General features: G+C 48.6%; 1 protein-coding gene, 3 long non-coding RNA genes and 1 pseudogene across 9 annotated transcripts in view; 3 read left to right on the plus strand and 2 right to left on the minus strand.

Annotated features, from left to right (window-relative positions):
* LOC147575369 (uncharacterized) overlaps positions 1 to 20,297 on the plus strand; it is a 473,279-nt gene that overhangs the window by 125,257 nt on the left and 327,725 nt on the right. The gene's annotated exons all lie outside the window — the stretch shown is intronic.
* LOC112870219 (immunoglobulin lambda-1 light chain-like) overlaps positions 1 to 20,297 on the minus strand; it is a 169,571-nt gene that overhangs the window by 117,731 nt on the left and 31,543 nt on the right. The gene's annotated exons all lie outside the window — the stretch shown is intronic.
* Positions 1 to 20,297, plus strand: part of LOC147575370 (uncharacterized) — a 284,866-nt gene that overhangs the window by 115,290 nt on the left and 149,279 nt on the right. The window lies entirely within an intron of this gene.
* The window catches only part of LOC147575371 (immunoglobulin lambda variable 5-52-like), a 447,861-nt pseudogene that overhangs the window by 112,838 nt on the left and 314,726 nt on the right, over positions 1 to 20,297 (minus strand). The window lies entirely within an intron of this gene.
* Positions 1 to 20,297, plus strand: part of LOC147575375 (uncharacterized) — a 156,095-nt gene that overhangs the window by 11,947 nt on the left and 123,851 nt on the right. The gene's annotated exons all lie outside the window — the stretch shown is intronic.

Genomic DNA, 20,297 nt, shown 5'->3' on the forward strand with positions numbered 1-20,297 from the left:
TTGTCCCTTTATAATAATGAGTCACTGATTTCTCTTATTCTTGAATCGTGCTCTTTTGCTTTAGTCTCTCTGTTTTTTTCTGATTCATTATTCTCCATAAGTTTGTCTTCCTATATTGCTGATTCACTGCTCTGCCTCATCAATCCTTGCCACCATGACAACCATTCGAGATTGCAGCTCAGTTATAGCATTTTTTTAATTTCATCCTGACTAGCTTTTACTTTTCTTATCTCCACAGAAAAGGATTCTATTTTCGACCCCAGCTAGTATTCTTATTATCATGATTCTAAATTCTGGGTCAGACATCTTGCTTGTATATGTGTTGGTGAAATCCCTGGCTGCCATTTCTTTGTGCTCTGTCTTTTGGGGTGAAGTCCTTCATTTCATCATTTTGAAGGAAGAAAAGGAATTAATAAGTTAAAAAAATTAAAAAATTGAAAACAATGCACACGCACACACAAATCAAATAAATGATGCTAGATCCTAGATGTGTTTTGGTCTGGTTATTGAAAGGAGCTTGCTAGATTACAGAAAAAAAAGGGTGGGGGGAGGAACAAAAAGAAAAACAAGAAAAAAAAGGAAAACGTTTGAAAATTTGAGAAAATAAATACAATGAAATAAAATAAAATGAAATGGTGGAAGTAAAACAGAATTTGAAAAAGTTACAAAAGTGTAAAAAATATAGTAGAAAAAACAAAGAAAAATATTTTTAATAAAAATGGAAATAAAAATAAATGTTTTCCCTTTCTGAATTCAAGAAAAAGAAAAGAAACAAAAAAGAAAAAAAAGAAAATTGAATAGATGGACCAGTGAACAGACTGAAATATGATTGAAATTATATCGTTTTCCCCTAGAAGTCAAACTATGAAGCACTTTATAGTCTGTAAACAAGCAGGCGGAGAGATTTGTGATGTTCCTGAAGAGTGAGGTTGGCCCAGTTGGGCAGGGTTTAGTGTAATGGTTTCATTCTCCACTAGATGGCACTGGTTAGCTTACTGGGGTGGATTGTTGTGGCGTTTGTAGGTGTGTATGCGCATGCACGGGAGGGGTGAAAATGGTGTCACCCAGCTACCAGTCTCTGACATCAGAACTCTTTGCTCTCCCTGTCCAGCAATAGTGCACTTGTCCTTTGTTTCCGGCTTCTGACCACTCCCTGCTTTTACACTGTCTGTGACCAAGCCATCAGGTTGCCTCCCTCCTGAGTTTTATCAGGCGGCACCTCCCTCCTGAGTTTTATCTCAGATGTGGCTGTGTTTCCTGACCCCTCACTTCTGAGGGACTGCGGCTTTGACCCATTCTGGCCATCTGGGGGAGGGTCTCACTGAGCAATGGCCAGGTGCCAGCCACACCTGGGAATGTTCGTGGGACCGTGCTGCTGCTGATGCCCAGAGACTGCTGCTGGGTGCCAGCCCACCCCAGAAAAAGTTTACGCAATTGTGTAGCAACAGCGTTTCAGGGATTATGGAGAATCACAACACACATCTGGCACCAGGCTTCACCCTTAATGACCTTGTTCCAGCACCAGTGAATGTGGTTGTTCTCTGGGGTCTTCTGGGACCAGGTGGCTGCACAGCCTCTACCAAATATCCTTCTAGTAGTGGAACTGCTTTTCCCCTTGTGGCCCAAGAACCTCCTGGACCCCATTCTCTTCCTGGGGATTCGTCCTTCCCACCAGAGCACCACCAGGTATTGAGCTGCAGAATTTCAGACTCTGTGCTCCTCCTGTTTATAGAGTCTTAATGGTATTTAAACCCTCTCCTATCTCCTTTCTCCCTTTTTAGTTCAGTCCCTGTGGCTCTTTCCACTTTTCCACTTTCTCTCCAGTTGCTTTGTGGGGGGGGGGGGGGTTCTTTTCTCCCTCATCTCCGTCCTCTCTCTGCAAGCAAAAACAGCTCCCTGCCCTCCACAGCTTCTCTCTCCCTCAGTTCACCTCTCCACACCATGTACCTGCTGAATTCAGATTGTGCAGATTGTTGTCTTAATCCTCAAATAAGTTTTCTAGGTGTACAGGATGGTTTAGTGTTGATCTGGCTGTATTTCATGGACACGAGATGCAAAAGAAACTTCCATGCTGTTTTCCACCATCTTGGGTCCTCCCCCTAGGACTTTATTTAGACTTCATTTTTAAGGGTTATTTTCTGTAGATGAAGAATTGTTTTTCTCTTTCTTTCAGTAATTTAGAGATTTTAATCCATTGTCTCTCACAGGCATTTCCACCAATGCAAAATCCACTAGAATCCTCCTCTTTGTTCCCCTGAGAGCAGTGTCTTTTCCTCTGGCTGCTTCTACCACTGTCTCCTTTTCACTGCAAAGAACATTTGATATTTATAGGGCTGTTCCTTTTTTCTTCTTATTTCTTGTGGCTGTGGTTTGTTGAGATTTTTAGACCTGTCCCTCTTGAGTTTCATCACATTTAGAAGATTTTGGCCAATAACTTTCGAATATTTTTCCATTTCTGCGCCTCCACTTTCTCTCCCTTTCTGACACAATCACATCCTATTCCCTTGCTAAAGGTGCCTAATAGCTTGGTGGTTCTCTGTTCAATTTGAAAACCTTTTCCTCTTTTTCACTTCGCACTTTCCACACTGTGTCTTCAGATTCCCTCATGAATGCTTCCTCTGGAAAACGTGCTACAGTGTCCTACCCAGGAGGGGCTGGGCCAGGACCAGGGAGGACACCTAATCCTAAGGCCTGACCAGCAGCTTCTCAGAGACGTGGGGAGAATGGGAGCCAGGCCATGGCAGCAGCATTTATGTGCCACTGTCCATCATTCTCTGTCACTTGACTCATTGCCAGGCACTCCCACTGCTGTGGTAGGTGGCACAGCAATGGCCAACCTTGTCCTGGCCCTCTTTTCTGTTTGTGCTCAGGGAGACCATGTCCTTAAATTCCATCCTCAGATTTGGACTCAGATGGTTGCTTATATCTGTATGTATAACCAGCTTGGGGTCCTGGCTTGGCTTCTCCTGGCACTAAGAGGTATGTTCATGAGCTTATCTCCAGAGGAGCTGGGAGCAGGTGCTCCCCAGGGCCTCCCCAGGACCATTGACCTGGAGGGAGGCTGTCTCAGGTCAGGGGTGGCACAGAGCCAGTAAGAGAGGAGAGGAGAGGGGTCTGGAAGAAGAAAGGAAAGCTGAGTCAGAGATTACTATCCTAGCACTGAGGGGAGAGAGCAATGTGGACACAGGTGAGGGCAGGGCCCTGACCCCATGGACCCTGGGTGGGAGAGAACAGGTCATCTGTGCCACATACTGTGCCTCCCTATGGGCTTTTCACCTGTGCAGGAGCAGCAGGGGAGCAGGAGTGAAGCCACACAGAGTGAACCTGGGACTAGGAGCACTGCAGGCTCACCTGGGAGCTGTTCCACATGCAGATACCTGGACCCCACCCCAACCTGCTGCACCTGCAGCTACATCTTGTGGAGACGCCCCCCTCCTGCCCCATCAAGGGACTGTGTGCTCACTGAACTTCACAAGCTGAAGTTTAGGCCACTGTGGAAAATCTCACTTCCTCTGCTTATCTCCTATTTGGCCACCTGGAACATGGGGCTTAACTGTCCTGCTCTGGTCAAGTGAACTTGATTCAGATTCTAGACCCTGTAGTGATGGGGAGAAAATGGGTTAAGAATGGACTCTTTCACCAGTCACATGGAGTGTGTGCTGTGGATGGGGTGAGACCCCAGGGAATATGGGGTGCATGGCTCTGGAGGCAGAGAGTGTGCCTTGTCTGCTTTTGTCTCCTCCTGGGGGTGAATCATGTGCAAGAGAGGACAGCACTGGTTGGGGCATTTCATGGTGACTACACGGGGGAGCTGGGTGTCTACTACACCATTGGCACAAGCATGGGTGTGTATGGATGCACGAGATCCCCTAATACTCCCTGGGTCTGTATTACAGTCATAAATGCACCACAATCCAATTCAGCAGGTCTGATAATGGACCAACTTTCTAGAATGAAGGTCTAGTCCTACCGATGGGCAGTGATGGTGACTAGCTCAGGTATTTGCTGTGGGAAGGGGATGGGTGGGTGGTGGGGTAGTCAAAGAAATGAGCAGGGTAGAAATAACATGTGTTTTTTCCTAATGTTGTAGAATGTGTTTGGATGTATATTAATCATAAGTTTCTGTTTAGTTCTCCTGCTACATCCAATTTATCCTCTAACATCAGATGTGTTAACAACAGTTAACTTTATTTCTCAATATTGAAGTTATAGGATGTCAAAACATCTGGGACAAAAATAAATATCCCTAACAGAGAAAAATGTATTTTGTATGCTCTTGGGGGGTAGGACTGAGCATGTTTATAATTGTTCACTGGGTGGTTTCATCATATTTGGTGGAATCATTGCTGTCAACATCTCTTAATTGGAGACGGTGATTTCTGGGGATGTGGGTGGATTTCATACAGATAAGGGGTCGCTGTGGTGGCTTGTTAAGTGTCCATATTTACAGGCTGAACTGTTTTTCACAGAATTATTTTCTATGTTTTTGGGTAAGGTGGGAGTAAGGAGACATTCTTGTACAAGATTTGGGGGATAGAAGTGAGGCAACACCCATTTTGTGGCTCACTCCATGGTTGTGTATCTTCTGGTCACATTGCAGAAGGAGGCAACTGCCTCAATGTCCCTCATTCACCCTTAGGATGGATGTGACTCCCTAACTTGCAGAGCACCTAGTGTGTCTGCATCTTTTTTCATTGTATAAAAATACTGGAATGGTGTGATCTGTTTGGGGATTGGACAAGCACATTGGTGATCTGGGGGAGAAACGCCAGCTCTGTGAGTATATAGTGGCCTCTTCAGGTCCCTGATGACCCTGTTGGGGATGCAGGTCATCCTGGATTGGGTTCCTGAAAGCAGACTCCAAATGGAGAAGTGCCTGTGTAGGAGATCTGGAAGGAGGAGAGAGGTCAGACTGGGCAGGAGAAGTGACCCACACAGAGTGAGACATCAGATGAGGCCTCATTCCTGCAGGGAGCTCTAAAGTTGGGACCTTTCAAGACATGTGAAAGTGGGGCAGGGCCTGGGCCTCTAGGCCTCAGGAGATTATTTAACTGAACCTCTCTGAGAAGGCAGTTTTCTGAAGCAAGAGTCCTTGGCAGTGAGGAGCACCCCTGTGAGCTGTCAGAGGCTCCAGGCAGTAGTGGGTGGGTGTGTAAGCCCAAAAGACAGGGTGTGGGTGACCCCACGGTGTCTACTGCACTCAGGTGAAGGTGGCTCCACACATGACACCAGGGCTTCAGGACCTCAGGTGAGCTGGGAAATTTGGGGCTCTAATCCTTGTCAGTTGTGAGAGCAGTAGCCCACAGCCACCACATAGAAGTGCAGAGATAATGAGCCCTGGACAAAAGTCCCCGTGTCTTTTCTCTACCTAGGCCCTCTGTTCCCAGTTCACACCCAGGACCTGAGAAGCAGGGAAGCCTAGTGCTGTCAGCTGAATATTCACTCTGACCCCCCCCCCCCCCCCCCTGTGCAGAGCCAGCCTGGGGGGCTGGATGAGAGGGACATCTGAGGTCTTCAGGAGACCTGGGCCAGACCAGCTCTGCTTTGTGCACAGACCTCCAAGGGCTGGAGGAGAGTGTGACACAGACAGAAGGGGTTTGTGTCTCACTTCCGCATTTGCCTGTGTCACTGTGAGGATCATAGTTGCTACCATATGACTGACAGTAATAGTCAGCCTCGTCCTCGGCCTGGGCCCCGCTGATGGTCAGGGTGGCCGTGTTCCCCGAGTTGGTGCCTGAGAATCGGTCAGGGATCCCTGAGGGCCGTTTGCTGTCCTCATAGATAATCAGCACAGGGGCCTGGCCTGACTTCTGCTGGTACCAGTAAGCATTTTTACTTCCAATGTTGTTTCCTCCACACGTGATCCTGGCCGTCTGTCCCAGGTTCACTGACACTGTCGGGGGCTGAGTCAGCTCATAGGAGGCCACGGAGCCTGCAAGAGAGAAAGTGAGAGGTGGGTTTCCAGCCTGGGGTGTCATCCCCCGAACACTCCCACCTGCCTGGCTTAAGCTCCAGTGATTCTCTAGGCCCCAGTGTCCACTCTGCTGTCATCTTAGTCCCTGGGGCCCATGGGCCCGCCTGGTGGATGGAGCCTTTGAACAAATGAGAACCACCCCCCTCCTTTCCCTGGGCAGGTGCAGCCCTTCAGGGCTCACACAGATCAGTGAGCACAGTGGGGGGCTATCACCCCACCAGCCCCCCATCCCACAGCAGTGTCTTGAGCATCCTGTCCCCACTGAGACTCCCCTGCTGAGCTCAGAGTCAGGACCAGGCTTGTCCCGGAACCCTGGTCCTGGGGTGGGTATGAGTCTGGGCACAGCACCTGTGCAGTGAGCGAGGAGGCCGAGGAGGAGAGGGATCCAGGCCATGGTGGAGGTGCCTCGATTCTGTTCCCTGAGGTCCTGAGGCTGGGCAGGGTTCCTCCCAGGCCTGACTTATCCCCTTGCTGGAGATACCTGCTGTTCATGCAAATCAGCCAGGGCTCAGGGGATGCTGCTGAGGAGACTTGTGGTTTTAAAAATGGGCTCAGCCCCAAGGGACACAAAGATTCTGTGTCCCTTCTGCTTCACCCTCTGATCCCATAGTCTGGGGTCCACAACTCCATCCCTCTCACTGTCCTGGTGTAGCTCCTGAGCAGGTGTTCTCACAGCAGAGCTCAGAGTTGGAGTCTGTCTGCATTTTCTGAACTTTTTAAAGAATGTTTACTCTCCGGGTGACTGGAAGAGCTTAGGTCAGTGCGGTGTCCTACCCAGGTCTATGTTGGGGAACTTCAGAACCTGAACAAATTCCTCCCTTGCCAAGTGCACATGGAGTATTAGGGAGCCACGAGGTGTGGTAGGATTGTGTCCTGAGGGAGAACTCGTGGGACAGGAGTCATCCATGCCATGCCTCAGTAGCCCCACAGTGTACTCAGTGCCAGGGACAGACCAGGCTTGAAGAAGGTTTGGTAGTAACTGAGTTTAGCAGGAATGGGCTGGGCTGGAGAGGCATGAAGTAAGTACTGGACCTATGCTAGAGACAGAGGCAGATTCTACAGAAGACAGATCTGAGAGACACCAAGTCAGAATTTTACAGCACTATCAAAAGTAATACTGTAGAAACTTACACCTTTTTCTACTGGTGTCAGGTCATCGCAACCCACCTTCCCCAGCTGTTAGAACAGCTGATGTCTAGATGCTCCCCATGTCCAAGTGGCTTTGCCAGGTGATCTCTGCTGCCCTCTGGTGGCTGCTCCACACTGGCTGCTGGAGGCACAGGGAAATCCTTTGCCCAGCTGGAGATTCAGAACCCACTGCTCACATCCTGTTTCCCTGATTCCTAGACTACTGATCCCAGGGGAGGAACTGCTCCTCTCTGTGGAGTCCCTGCCACCCTCAAGACAGGCAGGAAGAAATCAAATTATCCATGAAAATAGAAACAGCCTGATGTGAGGAGGAGAAAGCAGGGCCCATCTGAGGTATCATTGCTTATATCTTTGGGGTGATGGTTGGTCACGGGTGTGGTTCTAGGGTTTGGCACCACAGGTGACACAGCATTTAGGAACTGTGTCTTACTGGTGCTGGCTCCTGGTACACAAAATAGGGTGGTGGTGGCTACCACTCCAAAGACAGACACAGAGAACACTCACCCAGCCATCAGTTATTCAGATTCACTTGGGTTGGCACATTCTGTCCTGAGAAAGGAGTGTGAACAAGACAGAGGTCTTGCTCTGTTACCTTCCTGTGTGTGGAGCAGCACAGTGGACACATTTGGTAATGCAATAGTCTCCAAACCCTTCTACCTGTATCTTGTTTCTATATTCAATTAGAAGCCACACTGTTGCTATCTCAGGTCCCTTTTGAGCCAATGTGACCGTATGGGCTAGAGCTGGCTCATGAATGTGTCAGCTGAAGTCCTTTTTGGGGAGTTTTCTTCAGTGAATGATAAAACAGACCAGATATGTAGTGAGTGCCTTTCCTCTTTAACATGGGTGTGATAGCTGGAGCAGCAGCAGCCATCCCATGGTCTGTTGTCAACAACAGTGAAAAGCAAGCCTCCACAGTAGTGATGGTGGAACCGAAAGTGAGCAGATGTGGGACCTCACGGAATCAGTGAGTACTTGGAGAAACACCTCTGATTTCAGACTTATTTCTGCAGGAGGAAAAGAAGTGCATGAATGTTTTTGCCTCTGTTTGAGATGTGCATGTATTACATTAAAATTTTTCTGACCAATTAGGATAATAATTAGCACAAAACAATCAGTTAAAAAATATAGCGATGGGGAACATGTGCCGTGTTGTGTGGTACATAGATAATGAACTGAGATCAGACAAGGTGACAGGCAGGTGCTGGGTGGTGAGAGCCTGGAAGAGGCCTCTCTGCAGAGGTGACCTTGGAGCTGCTCAGAATGGGAAGAAGGAACAGTTTAGTTTAGAAGAACTAAAGAGTGTGTTTGGAGTCAGTCCCTGTGGAGAAGAGTCTGGTTTGTCTGAGGATGCAGGGACAGTGAGGACCTTAGGAGTCTGTGATTCAAAACTATTTGAGTTCCAAGATGATTATTTTCTCATATAACCTCGGGAACAGGAGTGATGGGTTAGAATTCTCATCGCTGTATGTTCCAAATATAAGGGGACTCACAAGAGGAGTCCCTGTGTGAGCTTCCCTGCAAACTGAAAGGGAAGCAGGAGCTCTTTTGTAGCTGAGTCACTGTGGCTTATCTGCAGCTCACCCATGTGTGTGTGTTCCTCATGACATCAAATTCCTGTCACACATCCCTTCATTATTATATCTTTTATATACATACACATATATGAATATATTGTATTTGTGCCCGTATATACTAATTGTGTCTGCATTGTGTGCTTGCAGATATGTGTGTGTGTAAATGTATACATACATTTACAACATATGCACATGTATATTCTATAGATTGAACTCTGAATTGGGTACCTAAGTGGTAGTTGATGAGATCCTTGAGTTTCTAGGAGACACAGAGTTCCATTTCCTCACCAATGAGAAGTAGGTATGGTTACCACAGTGAACAGCAGGACCATATTAGTGTTCAGACTCATTTGACAGAGGATGTTAGTATCATTTAGTTAATAATGATGTTCCTAGAACTGAAATAGATAGGTAGCTGTCTATTTTTTTTTACATGTGTATAAATAGAAAGCTATGCTTGGCAAACACTTTGGCTTCCTACTGAAATTAACAGAGATGGAATGCTCCTTAGAAGCCACTAGATTACCATGTGATGTGAGCTGCTTGCATGACTAGGTGTTATCTGATAAACCATGCATGGAATTGGGCATTCACAGCAGCTCTCCATCTTCAAACAGAAGAGGTAAATTTGAGATCAGGCTTCACCAGGTTCTGAAGGCACAAGTGAGTTGCATGAGGAAGAAGCTGGGTGTCCATGACCCCAACCCCTGCAGCATTGTCTTTTCTCTGTCTCCCACAACTATGGCCTGTGCTACTATAGAGAAAATAACAGAGGTTCCTGTATGGTATGCAGCCAACTCTGAGAGTTAACACTATTAGTACTGCAGCCCTAATCTGGGACAGCCCTGCATAACATGGGGGGTGAAAATTGTCCCATAAAGTAAGATTTGAGCAGAGTACTTGGTTCATTTTGCCTGGACAAACGGAAAGACAGAGGTGGCTTTATACTAACCTATATGCTCTGACTCATAGTTTGGCTGGATGGTCAGAGACTTGGAAAGAACAATAAGAAAACTGGTGAAAAATGTTTGAGGAAGACACATGTGAATAGAACCCTCCCCCAATGAACACAGAGGTAGATGCCATTTGTGTTCAATGAAAATGCCTACCACAGTGTGCCCTCAAGAGGAAATGGTATTAATAATCAGGTGGATAATGTGACATGTCTGGGGACAGTGGTCAGTCTTCTTGTCCATCCACTTGTAAACTGGCCCAGTGGGCTCCATAGCACAGTGAACATATTGGAAAGTATGTGGTTATTCATGGGATGATCACTGTGGATTTCCACTCACTAAAGCTGACCTGGATGCTTCTGAGGACCAATCTGCCAACAGTAGAGACCAAGTCTTAGTTCCCAGTAGGAGATCATTCCCTTGGGAATCTGCCTGGAGTCTGCTTGCTGATTCATTACAATAAGCCCCTTCTATCCTGGAGGGGATAGCTCTGTTCTTATTGGAATAGACCTTTACTGTAGGTAGAGACTTGCTTACTTTAACTGCAACACTTCCTCCCAAACTATTACCCATGGATTTCCAGAGTGCCTTGCCCACTATTCAGAGGCCACAGGAGCAGTGTGGCTTCTGTCCAAGGCACTCATTTCACTAAAATGAAGGGCTGCAATGTGCCCATACCCATGGAATTCATTGCTTCAACCATCTTCCCCAACATTTTGAAATAGCTGTCTTGAATGAATGGACTTGGCCTTTGGCAGACTCAGTTACTGTGCTAGCCACATAGAAACACTTTGTGTGTCTGGGGAAGCATTTTCCAGGATACGATATTTGCCCTAAATCTGTATCCAGTATATGGTGTTGTTTGTCAGATAGCCAGGATTCATGGGTCCAGGAATCAAGAGGTGGAACTGAGCATGTCCCTAGTCACTGATATTCTTGGAGGCCTGCTGAAAAATTATGACTGCCTGTCACCATGACCCTACACTCTGCTGCCTTAGAGGTACCAGTTCTAAATTAGATGTGCTTCCACCCAGTGACACAACAATGATTCTGTTCTACTGAAAGTTAAGACTACCCCTTGTCGCTTTGAGCTTGTCATGTCTCCATGTATGTCTCTCTGTCTGTCCTTCCAGCCAGGTCTTCCATCCACAACAAATTCCCTAGCCAAGAAAATGTGACAGCCTCATCCTGCCTTCTGCATATGCACTCCTGATCCACAGGGTGCAGAGCCTGCCTGGAGACTGGGTTGGGAGTGAGATCTGGGAATCTCAGATCTGGGCACCTGGGGCAGACCTGCTGAATGCTTGTCCACCGTCCTCCTGGGGCTGAAGGAGAGTGTGCCAAAGATGGGGAAGGAGTTTGTGTCTCACTTTACTGTCTGCCTTTGTCACTGTGAGCATGTCTACCACTGTTTCACACCTGATAGTCGGCCTTGTCCTTGGCTCTGGTCCTGCTGATGCTTAGGGTGTCTGTGTCTTTGAAGTTGGAGCCCGAGTATCAGTCAGGAATCCCTGAGGGAGGCTTGTTATTGTCATATATGACCAGCACAGAAGTCTGTCCTGGCTTCCGCTGGTATCACTGAACACCAAAGGTTTCTACATTGTCTCCCTGAGAGGTGGTCATGGCCATCTGTCCCGGGGCCTCTGACAACAAGGCTAGCTGAGTCAGCATGCTGGAGCATACAGGAGTGTAAGTGAGGGGTTCACCTGACCAGGAAGGGAGGCTGGAGAAGCGCACAGGTTCCCAGTCCCTGTAGAAGAAGAGAGAAGAGCAGAAGCCAACAAGTTCAAGGCAGCAAAAGTCACCTGCACCAGGTGAGGAAGGCCGTCCAGGCTGAGAGGGGATGTGGGACAACCTCAGCCAGAATTTTCCAGGTCCTGAAGGAGACAAGCATTTTTCTCAGATATGCCAGCTGCTGCTGGGGGGCGCTGCTGCTCTTGGCCATGGAGCCCCCTGGACAAGGGAGGTGCCAGCCCATTTATTGTCCTGTTGATGGAAAATCCAATGATGAGAATTTGCAGATTATAATCCTCTTAAGTGACGTCTTCATGACCCTTTAATCAGACAAAACCCTGGAAATATTATTTCGGTCATAGGGATTCCCACCAAAGATCATCTTTCTTGTTCATCAGGTCAATAAGTAAAGTTAGAGGAAATATTCCAACTGTATTTGCCATGCTCTTGTGAACAATGATTTTTTCCATCTGTGTCTCCCCACACCCATGAAGGTATTGCTCTGATTCAAACCAGATGGAAATAGGGGGAAGCTTCTGCTTTTCCTTCTTAATAAATTCCTCATCTGTTGTTTTGACCTCCTGCAATTGCTCTGCTCTAAAAATTAATTTCAAAACCACAAGTCAAAGAATCATGAGAGAAATTCAATTTAGGCAAAAAATCCATTCACTTCTTGGGAAAGATCTTTGCCCCTCAGAGAGACAGGTAAGGCCTGAATGAGACATGGCCACCATACAGGGTCAGCATGGGGATGGGTATGAGTCTATGTGGGTCAGATCTGGGCTAAGGGTCAGCGCTGCCTGGTGCAGGTGATGGGATTTGGGGCTGTGGGAGGACAGAGGTGCCAGGAGAAAGTCCCACGTAGCACCCAAGATGGTGGCTGCACTTCCTCCACAGTTTCTGTAAAACCTAAGGATGGAAGGGCCGGGGACAACAGGGGCCTGGTCCCCTCTTTGCAGAGCGCGAGGCAGTCCTTCAGGATGTGGGGACACCTCATCCAGGAAACCAGAGGAAACATTCTCTATGGCCCATCCAGGCTGCCTGTACCCAAGGAGAAGAGGAAGTCCCACAGGTCTGTGCTGTCTGAGACAGGTGCCTCCCCTGCTGAGTGACACGTGATTATATTTGGGGCCCATATGATGTATAGTGACACTCTAAATTTTCATTCTCTACTGTAAAACCTGACTACCATCCCCATAGTCAGAATGATCATGCTACCACTCTGCTACTTTATAGCAGGGTAAACATAGATCGGAGGACAGGGAACATGCTAGGGTCTCCCACCCTGCAGGGGCCAGGACCAGGGAGGATACCTGATCCTATGCCCTGACTATAATCTGCTCAGAAGGCAGGTGAGAGTAAGAGCCAGACCAGGACAGGAGAGTTTGTGTCCCATTGTCCATCCTTCTGTGTTACCTGAGTCACTGCCAGGCACTCCCACTGCCATGGCAAGTGGCACAGCAATGGTTAGCCTAGTCCTGGCCCTCAGTCGTGGTCATGCTCAGGAGGCCATGTCCCTAAGTACTGTCCTCAGAATCAGAACCGGATGTTTGCTCATATCTGTATGTATTACCAGCTCGGGGACCAGGCTTGCCTTCTGCTGGTTCCAAGAGGCATGTTCACTCCCGAGCTCATCTGCAGAGCAGAGGATCTTGGGCCTGCCCAGGGCCCCTGACACAGAGCAAGTCAGCATCATGTCAGGGGCTGCATAGAGCCTGTAAGAGAGGAGAGGAAAGGGTCCTGGAGGAAGACACGGTGGCTGAGTCAGAATGACTGGCCCAGCCCTGTGAGGGAAAGGAGCGATGTGGTCGTGGTGATCGCAGGGCCCTGACCCCATGGACCCCGGGTGGGACAGAACAGGGCACCTGTGCCGCACGCTGTGCCTCCCTGTGGGCCTCTCACCTGTGCGGGAGCAGCACGGGAGCAGGAGTGAGGCCACTCAGAGTGTGGTCCTGGGACTAAGAGCACCGCAGGCTCACCTGGGAGCTGTTCCACATGCAGATGCCTGGGCCCCACCCCGACCTGCTGCACCTGCAGCTGCACCTTGTGGAGACCCCCCTTCTCCAGGGGAGTGTGTGCTCACTGGCTTCACAGTCTAGGAGTCTAGGCCACTGTGGAAAATCTCACTTCCTCTGCTTGTCTCCTTAGGTTGTACTTGGACACCTGGAGGTGGGGCTTAACTGTCCTGCTCTGGTCAACTGAACTTAAATCAGATACTAGACCCTGTGCCGATCTGAAAAAATGATTTAAGAATAGACTCATTCACTGGCCACATGGAGTGTGTGCTGTGCATGGAGTGAGACCCCAGGGAATATGGGCTACACGGCTCTGGTGACAGAGAGTGTGCCTTGTCTGCTTTAGGCTCCTCCTTAGGGTGAATCATCAGGAAAAGCGGGGGCACTGTCTGGGGTGAATCATGGTGACTATCACGGGGGAGCTGGGTTTCTACTACACAGTTGGGGCAAGAAGGGGTGTGTATGGATTCAGGAGATCCCTTAACACTCTCTGGGTCTGGCCGCAATCCAATTCAGCAGCTCTGATAATAGAACTTCCCTGAATGAAGGCTTAGTTGTGCTGACTGGCAGGGATGACGACTCTCTCAGGTGTTTGCTGTAGGAAGGGGATATGGAGTGAGTGGTGATGAAGATGATTTAGACACCACTCTGACCACAGGCTACTTGCAGGAATGAGCAGGGTAGATGTAACAAGTGTTTCTTCCTTATGTTGTATTGATGTGTTTGGATGTATATTAATCCTATGTTTCTGTCTTGTTCCCCTGTGTCATCCCATTATCATCTACCATCAGATGTGTTAAGGGTAGGTCACTTTCTGTCTCAATACTGAAGTTTTTGAGACCAATCCCCTGGGACAAAAATGAACATCTGTAGCAGACACAAATGTATGTTGGATCCTCTTTGAGAGAAAGGAGAGCATTATTTGTGGTTGTCATGAGATAGTTTCACCATGTCAGGTAGAAGCATGGTTACCAACATCGTCTTTATTTCCAGACTGTAGTTTGTGTGGATCTGGGTGGACTTTACGTGGATGACAGGGGCCTGTGGTAGCTTGATAGACTCATCATTGACAGACTGAACTGTATTTCACAGAATTGTTTTCTGTCTATATCCTGGGTGGGGTGGGTGTGAGGAAAGATTCTGGTGCAAGATTTGGGGGTAGAAGTGACACTGCACCCATTTTGTGTCTCACTCCATGGTTGTGTATCTTCTGGCCCCTCTGTAGGAGGAGGCAACTGCCCCAAAGTCCCCCATTCACCATCAGAATGGATGTGACTCTCCCACTTTCTGTCAGAACCCAGAGCACGTAGTGTGTCTGGATCATTTCTCTTTGTATAAAAATACAAGAAATGATCCAATCTGTCTGATCATTGGACATGCACATTTGGGATTTGGGGGAGAAATTCGAGCTTTGTGAGTATATAGTGGCCTCCTCAGGTCCCTGCAGACTGTGTTGGGGGTACTGGTCATCCTGGATTGGGTTCTTGGAAGCAGACTCTGAGATGGAGAAATGCATGTACAGGAGATCTGGAAGGAGGAGGAAGGTCAGACTGGGCAGAAGAAGTGACCCACACAGAGTGAGACATCAGATGAGGCCTCATTCCCGCAGGGAGCTCCAAAGCTGGGACCTTTCAGGACATGAGAAAGTGAGGCAGGGCCTTGGCCTCTAGGCCTCAGGAAATCATTTAACTGAACCTCTCTGAGAAGGGACATAAATGTGGGGAGGCACTTTTCTGAAGCAAGAGCCCTTGGTGGTGAGGAGCACCCCTGTGAGCTGTCAGAGGCTCCAGGCAGGAGTGTGTGAGCCCCGATGAGGGGATGTGGGTGACCCCACACTGTCTACTACACTCATCCATTGTACTCAGGTGGAAGTGGCTCCATGCATGACACCAGGGCTTCAGGACTTCAGGTGAGCTAGGAAATTTGGGGCTCTAATCCTTGTCAGTTGCGAGAGCAGTAGCCCACAGCCACCACATAGAAGTGCAGAGATAATGAGCCCTGGACAAAAGTCCCCGTGTCTTTTCTCTACCCAGGCCCTCTGTCCCCAGTTCACACCCAGGCCCCGAGAAGCAGGGAAGCCTAGTGCTGTCAGCTGTAAATGCACTCCTGACCCTCCCTGTGCAGAGCTTCCTGGAGATTGGATGGGGAGGGAGGTGGGGGAAATTCAGATCTGGGGACCTGGACCAGATCTGCTCATTGCTTTGTGTACAGGTCTCCAGGGGCTTGGAGAGAGCATGACAGAGATGGGGAAGAGGTTTGTGTCTCACTTCCCCATCTGCCTGTGTCACTGTGAGCATTACCACTGTCCCACACCTGACAGTAATAGTCAGCCTCGTCCTCGGCCTGGGCCCCGCTGATGGTCAGGGTGGCCGTGTTCCCCGAGTTGGTGCCTGAGAATCGGTCAGGGATCCCTGAGGGCCGGTTGCTGTCCTCATAGATAATCAGCACAGGGGCCTGGCCTGACTTCTGCTGGTACCAGTAAGCATTTTTACTTCCAATGTTGTTTCCTCCACACGTGATCCTGGCCGTCTGTCCCAGGTTCACTGCCACTGATGCGGGCTGAGTGAGCACATAGGAGGCCACGGAGCCTGCAAGAGAGAAGGTGAGAGGTGGGTTTCCAGCCTGGGGTGTCATCCCCTGAACACTCCCACCTGCTTGGCTTCAGCTCCAGTGATTCTCTAGGCCCCAGTGTCCACTCTGCTGTCATCTTAGTCCCTGGGGCCCATGGGCCCGCCTAGTGGATGGAGCCTTTGAACAAATGAGAACCAGCCCCCCTCCTTTCCCTGGGCAGGTGCAGCCCTTCAGGGCTCACACAGATCAGTGAGCACAGTGGGGGGCTATCACCCCACCAGCCCCCCATCCCACAGCAGTGTCTTGAGCATCCTGTCCCCACTGAGACTCCCCTGCTGAGCTCAGAGTCAGGACCAGGCTTGTCCTGGAACCCTGGGCCTGGGGTGGGTGTGAGCCTGGGCACAGCACCTGTGCAGTGAGCGAGGAGGCCGAGGAGGAGAGGGATCCAGGCCATGGTGGAGGTGCCTCGATTCTGTTCCCTGAGGTCCTGAGGCTGGGCAGGGTTCCTCCCAGGCCTGACTTATCCCCTTGCTGGAGACACCTGCTGTTCATGCAAATCAGCCAGGGCTCAGGGGCTGCTGCTGAGGGGCCTTGTGGTTTCAGAAATGGGCTCAGCCCAAGGGACACAGAGATGGGAGGGGCAGCCCTTCAGATCCACTTTCAGCCCAGGGGATTCTGCTTCACCCTCTGATCCCATAGTCTGGGATCCACAACTCTATTCCTCTCTGTGTCCTGGCCTGGCTGCTGGTAGGGTGTAGTCACAGCAGAACTCGGAGGTGGAGTCGGTCTGCATTTTCTGAACCTCTTATTGAAAGTTTATTCTCTAGGTGACTGGAAGAACTTAGGTCAGTGCGGTGTCCTACCCCAGGTCTATGTTGGGGAACTTCAGAACCTGAATAAAATTTTTCCCTTGCCTAGTGCACATGGCTTTTGGTTTTGGGGAGCCACTGAGGTGCTGTATGTGTCTGTCCCGGGGGAAAGTCATAGAAGCTGTTCCTCAGTATCCCCCGGGTACACTCATTACTAGGGGCAGACCCATCTGGAGCAAGGTTAAAAATTTGAGGGGCAGGACTGATGTGCTAGAATTCCCACTGCTAATTTTGTCAGGAAAGGTGGATCACAAGAGAAGTCCATGAATGAGCTTCCCTGCAAATTGAACGGCAAACAGGAGCCCTTTTGTAGCTGACTGTCACTGTGGCTTATCTGCGGCTCAACTATGTGTGTGTGTGTTCTGTGTGACATCAAATTCCTGTCACAAATCCCTTCATATTATACACTTATACACATACACATATTAACATATTTGTGAATATATGTGCACATACGTACTTATGGGGTGTGCATGTTGGTAGATGTGTGTGTGTGTATATACACATACATGCATACATATTTACCATATGTGCACGTATATTTTGTAGAGATTCTGACCTCTGAATTGGTTACCAAAGTTGTAGTTGATGGGATCCTTGCATTGTTATGAGGCCCAGAGTTCCATTTTATCACCAGTGAGAAGGTGGGTGTGGTTAGTATAATGAATAGCAGGACCAAATTAGTAATCCATAGCCTTTGACCTAGGACATTGGTATCAGTTAGTTAATGATGGTGTTCCTAGAACTGAAATAGATGTGTAGCTTACCAATTTTACATCTGTATAAACAATAAGCTTCATTTGGCAGACACTTTGGCTTGCTGCTGAGCTTAGCAGAGACTGTATGCCCCTTATAAGCTACTAACTTAGCATGTGACCTGAGCTGCCTGCGTGAGCAGTGTGGTGTCTGACCAACCATGCATGGATTTAGCCATTCACAGAAGCTCTGTTTCATCCAATGTAAGAGGTAAATTTGAGATTAGACTTCACCAGGTCCTGAAGAGACAAGTGAGTTTCATGAGGAAGAGGCCAGATGCCCATGACCCCAACCCCAGATGCATTGTCTTTTCTCTGTCTCACACATGTATGGCCCAATGGGGACAATCCTGTGACCAGCTGATACAGAGAAAAAAAAACACAGAGGGCTGGTTTATAGTGGTTCCTATATGATATGCAGCCAACTCTGAGAGTTAACACTATTAGTACTGCAGCCCTAATGTGGGACCTTCCTACACAACATGGGTGGAGGAAAATTCTCCAAAAGGTAGCATTTGAGCACAGTAGTTGCTTCATTTTTCCTGGGCATAGGTGGCTTTTATACTAACCTATAGGATTTGACTCAGTGTTTGGCTGGATGGTCAGAAACTTGGAAGGAACACAGTAAGAAAATTGGTGAAAGATGTTTACGGAAGAGCTATGTGAGTAGAACCCACACAATGAACAGAGGTGGAGGCCTTTTGTGCTTCATGAAAATGCCTACCATAATGTGTCCACAAAGGAAACAATGTGAATAATTAAAACAGATAATGTGACATATCTGGGGACAACAGTCAGCCTTCTTCTCTATGTACTCCTGAACTTGTTCAGTGGACTCCATAGCAAAGTGCCCATGTTGGAAGTTGGGTGGTTATTCATCAGATAATCACTATGGGTTTCCTTTCACTAAAGCTGACGTGGCTATGGCCACTTCTGAAAACCACTATGCAAACAGCACAGAGCAACCCTGAGTTCCCAGTTTGAGACCATTTCCTTGAATATCAGCTTGGAAGCTGCTGACAGATTAATTACATTAGACCTATTCCATCATGGAAGAGATAGTTCTCTTCTTATTGAAACAGACTTGTACTCTAGATAGGGACAACTTTTTGCCTATAATGCTTCTTCCCAAATTACTACTCTTTTTTTTTTTTTTTTAATTTTTTAATTTTTAAAAAAAAAATTTTTTTTTTCAACGTTTTATTTATTTTTGGGACAGAGAGAGACAGAGCATGAACAGGGGAGGGGCAGAGAGAGAGGGAGACACAGAATCGGAAACAGGCTCCAGGCTCTGAGCCATCAGCCCAGAGCCCGACGCGGGGCTCGAACTCACGGACCGCGAGATCGTGACCTGGCTGAAGTCGGACGCTTAACCGACTGCGCCACCCAGGCGCCCCCCAAATTACTACTCTTATCCAATGCCTCCCCCAGTGTTCTGGCATTTCAGTGTGGCTTCTGTCCAAAGCACTCATTTTACGTCTTATGAAGGGATGAAATGTACCTGCGTCCATGGAATTCACTGGTTCAACCATTTCCTCCAACATTCTGAAACAGCCGGCTTGCGTGAATGGACTAGTGGCCTCTTGAAGACCCACTGTGCCAGCCATGCGGCTACACCTTGTGAGGGTGGAGCGACACTTTCCAGAATGTGATATTTGCACTAACTCTGTGTCTGACATATGGTGCTGTTTGTCCCACAGCTATCTAGCATTCATGGGTCCAGGAATCAACAGGTGGAATTGGGAACATCCCCAATCACTGATATTCCTGGTGACCTGCTGTAAAACTTTGACTCCTTGTCTCCACGACCCTACACTCTGCTGCCCTAGAGGTCTTAGTTCTAAAGGAGAAATGCTTTCACCCAGAGACACCGCAATGATTCTATTCAACTGAAATCTGAGACTTCCCCTCATCACTCTGAGGTACTTATGTCTCCATGGATGTCTCTCTGTCTGTCCTTCCAGCCAGGTCTTCCATCCACAACAAATTCCCTAGCCAAGAAAATGTGACAGCCTCATCCTGCCTTCTGCATATGCACTCCTGATCCACAGGGTGCAGAGCCTGCCTGGAGGCTGGTTTGGGAGTGAGGTCTGGGAATCTCAGATCTGGGCACCTGGGGAATACCTGCTGAATCCTTGTCCACCGTCCTCCTGGGGCTGAAAGAGAGTGTGCCAAAGATGGCGAAGGAGTGTGTCTCACTTTCCTGTCTGCCTGTGTCACTCTGAGCTTTAATACCACTGTTTCACACCTGACAGTAATAGGCATCCTCATCCTCGGCCCTGGTCCTGCTGATGTTTAGGGTGTCTGTGTCTTTGAAGTTGGAGCCCGAGAATCAGTCAGGAATCCCTGAGGGAGGCTTGCTATTGTCATATATGACCATGAGTCTGTCCTGGCTTCTGCTGGTATCACTGAACACCAAAGGTTTCTACATTGTCTCCCTGAGAGGTGGTCATGGGGCCTCCGACAACAAGGGTAGCTGAGTCAGCACACCGGAGGCCTTCAGGGAGCCTGACCATGGGGCTGGCCTGGGCCCCTGGACAGATACAGGCAACACCTGATTCAGGGAAAGGTGGTCATGTGGCCTCACTGCCTACCCCTCCTGCTCATGTCCCTTCTGCACCCCCCAGATGCACTCGTGTCTCCCAACCTTGGGACGTCATTAGAATGGGAAACTCTCTCATTCTGATGTGTGTTCATCAT

This window comes from Puma concolor, chromosome D3 (assembly GCF_028749965.1).
Source record: "Puma concolor isolate L17-30 chromosome D3, mPumCon1.1.hap2, whole genome shotgun sequence".
Taxonomy (NCBI): domain Eukaryota; kingdom Metazoa; phylum Chordata; class Mammalia; order Carnivora; family Felidae; genus Puma; species Puma concolor.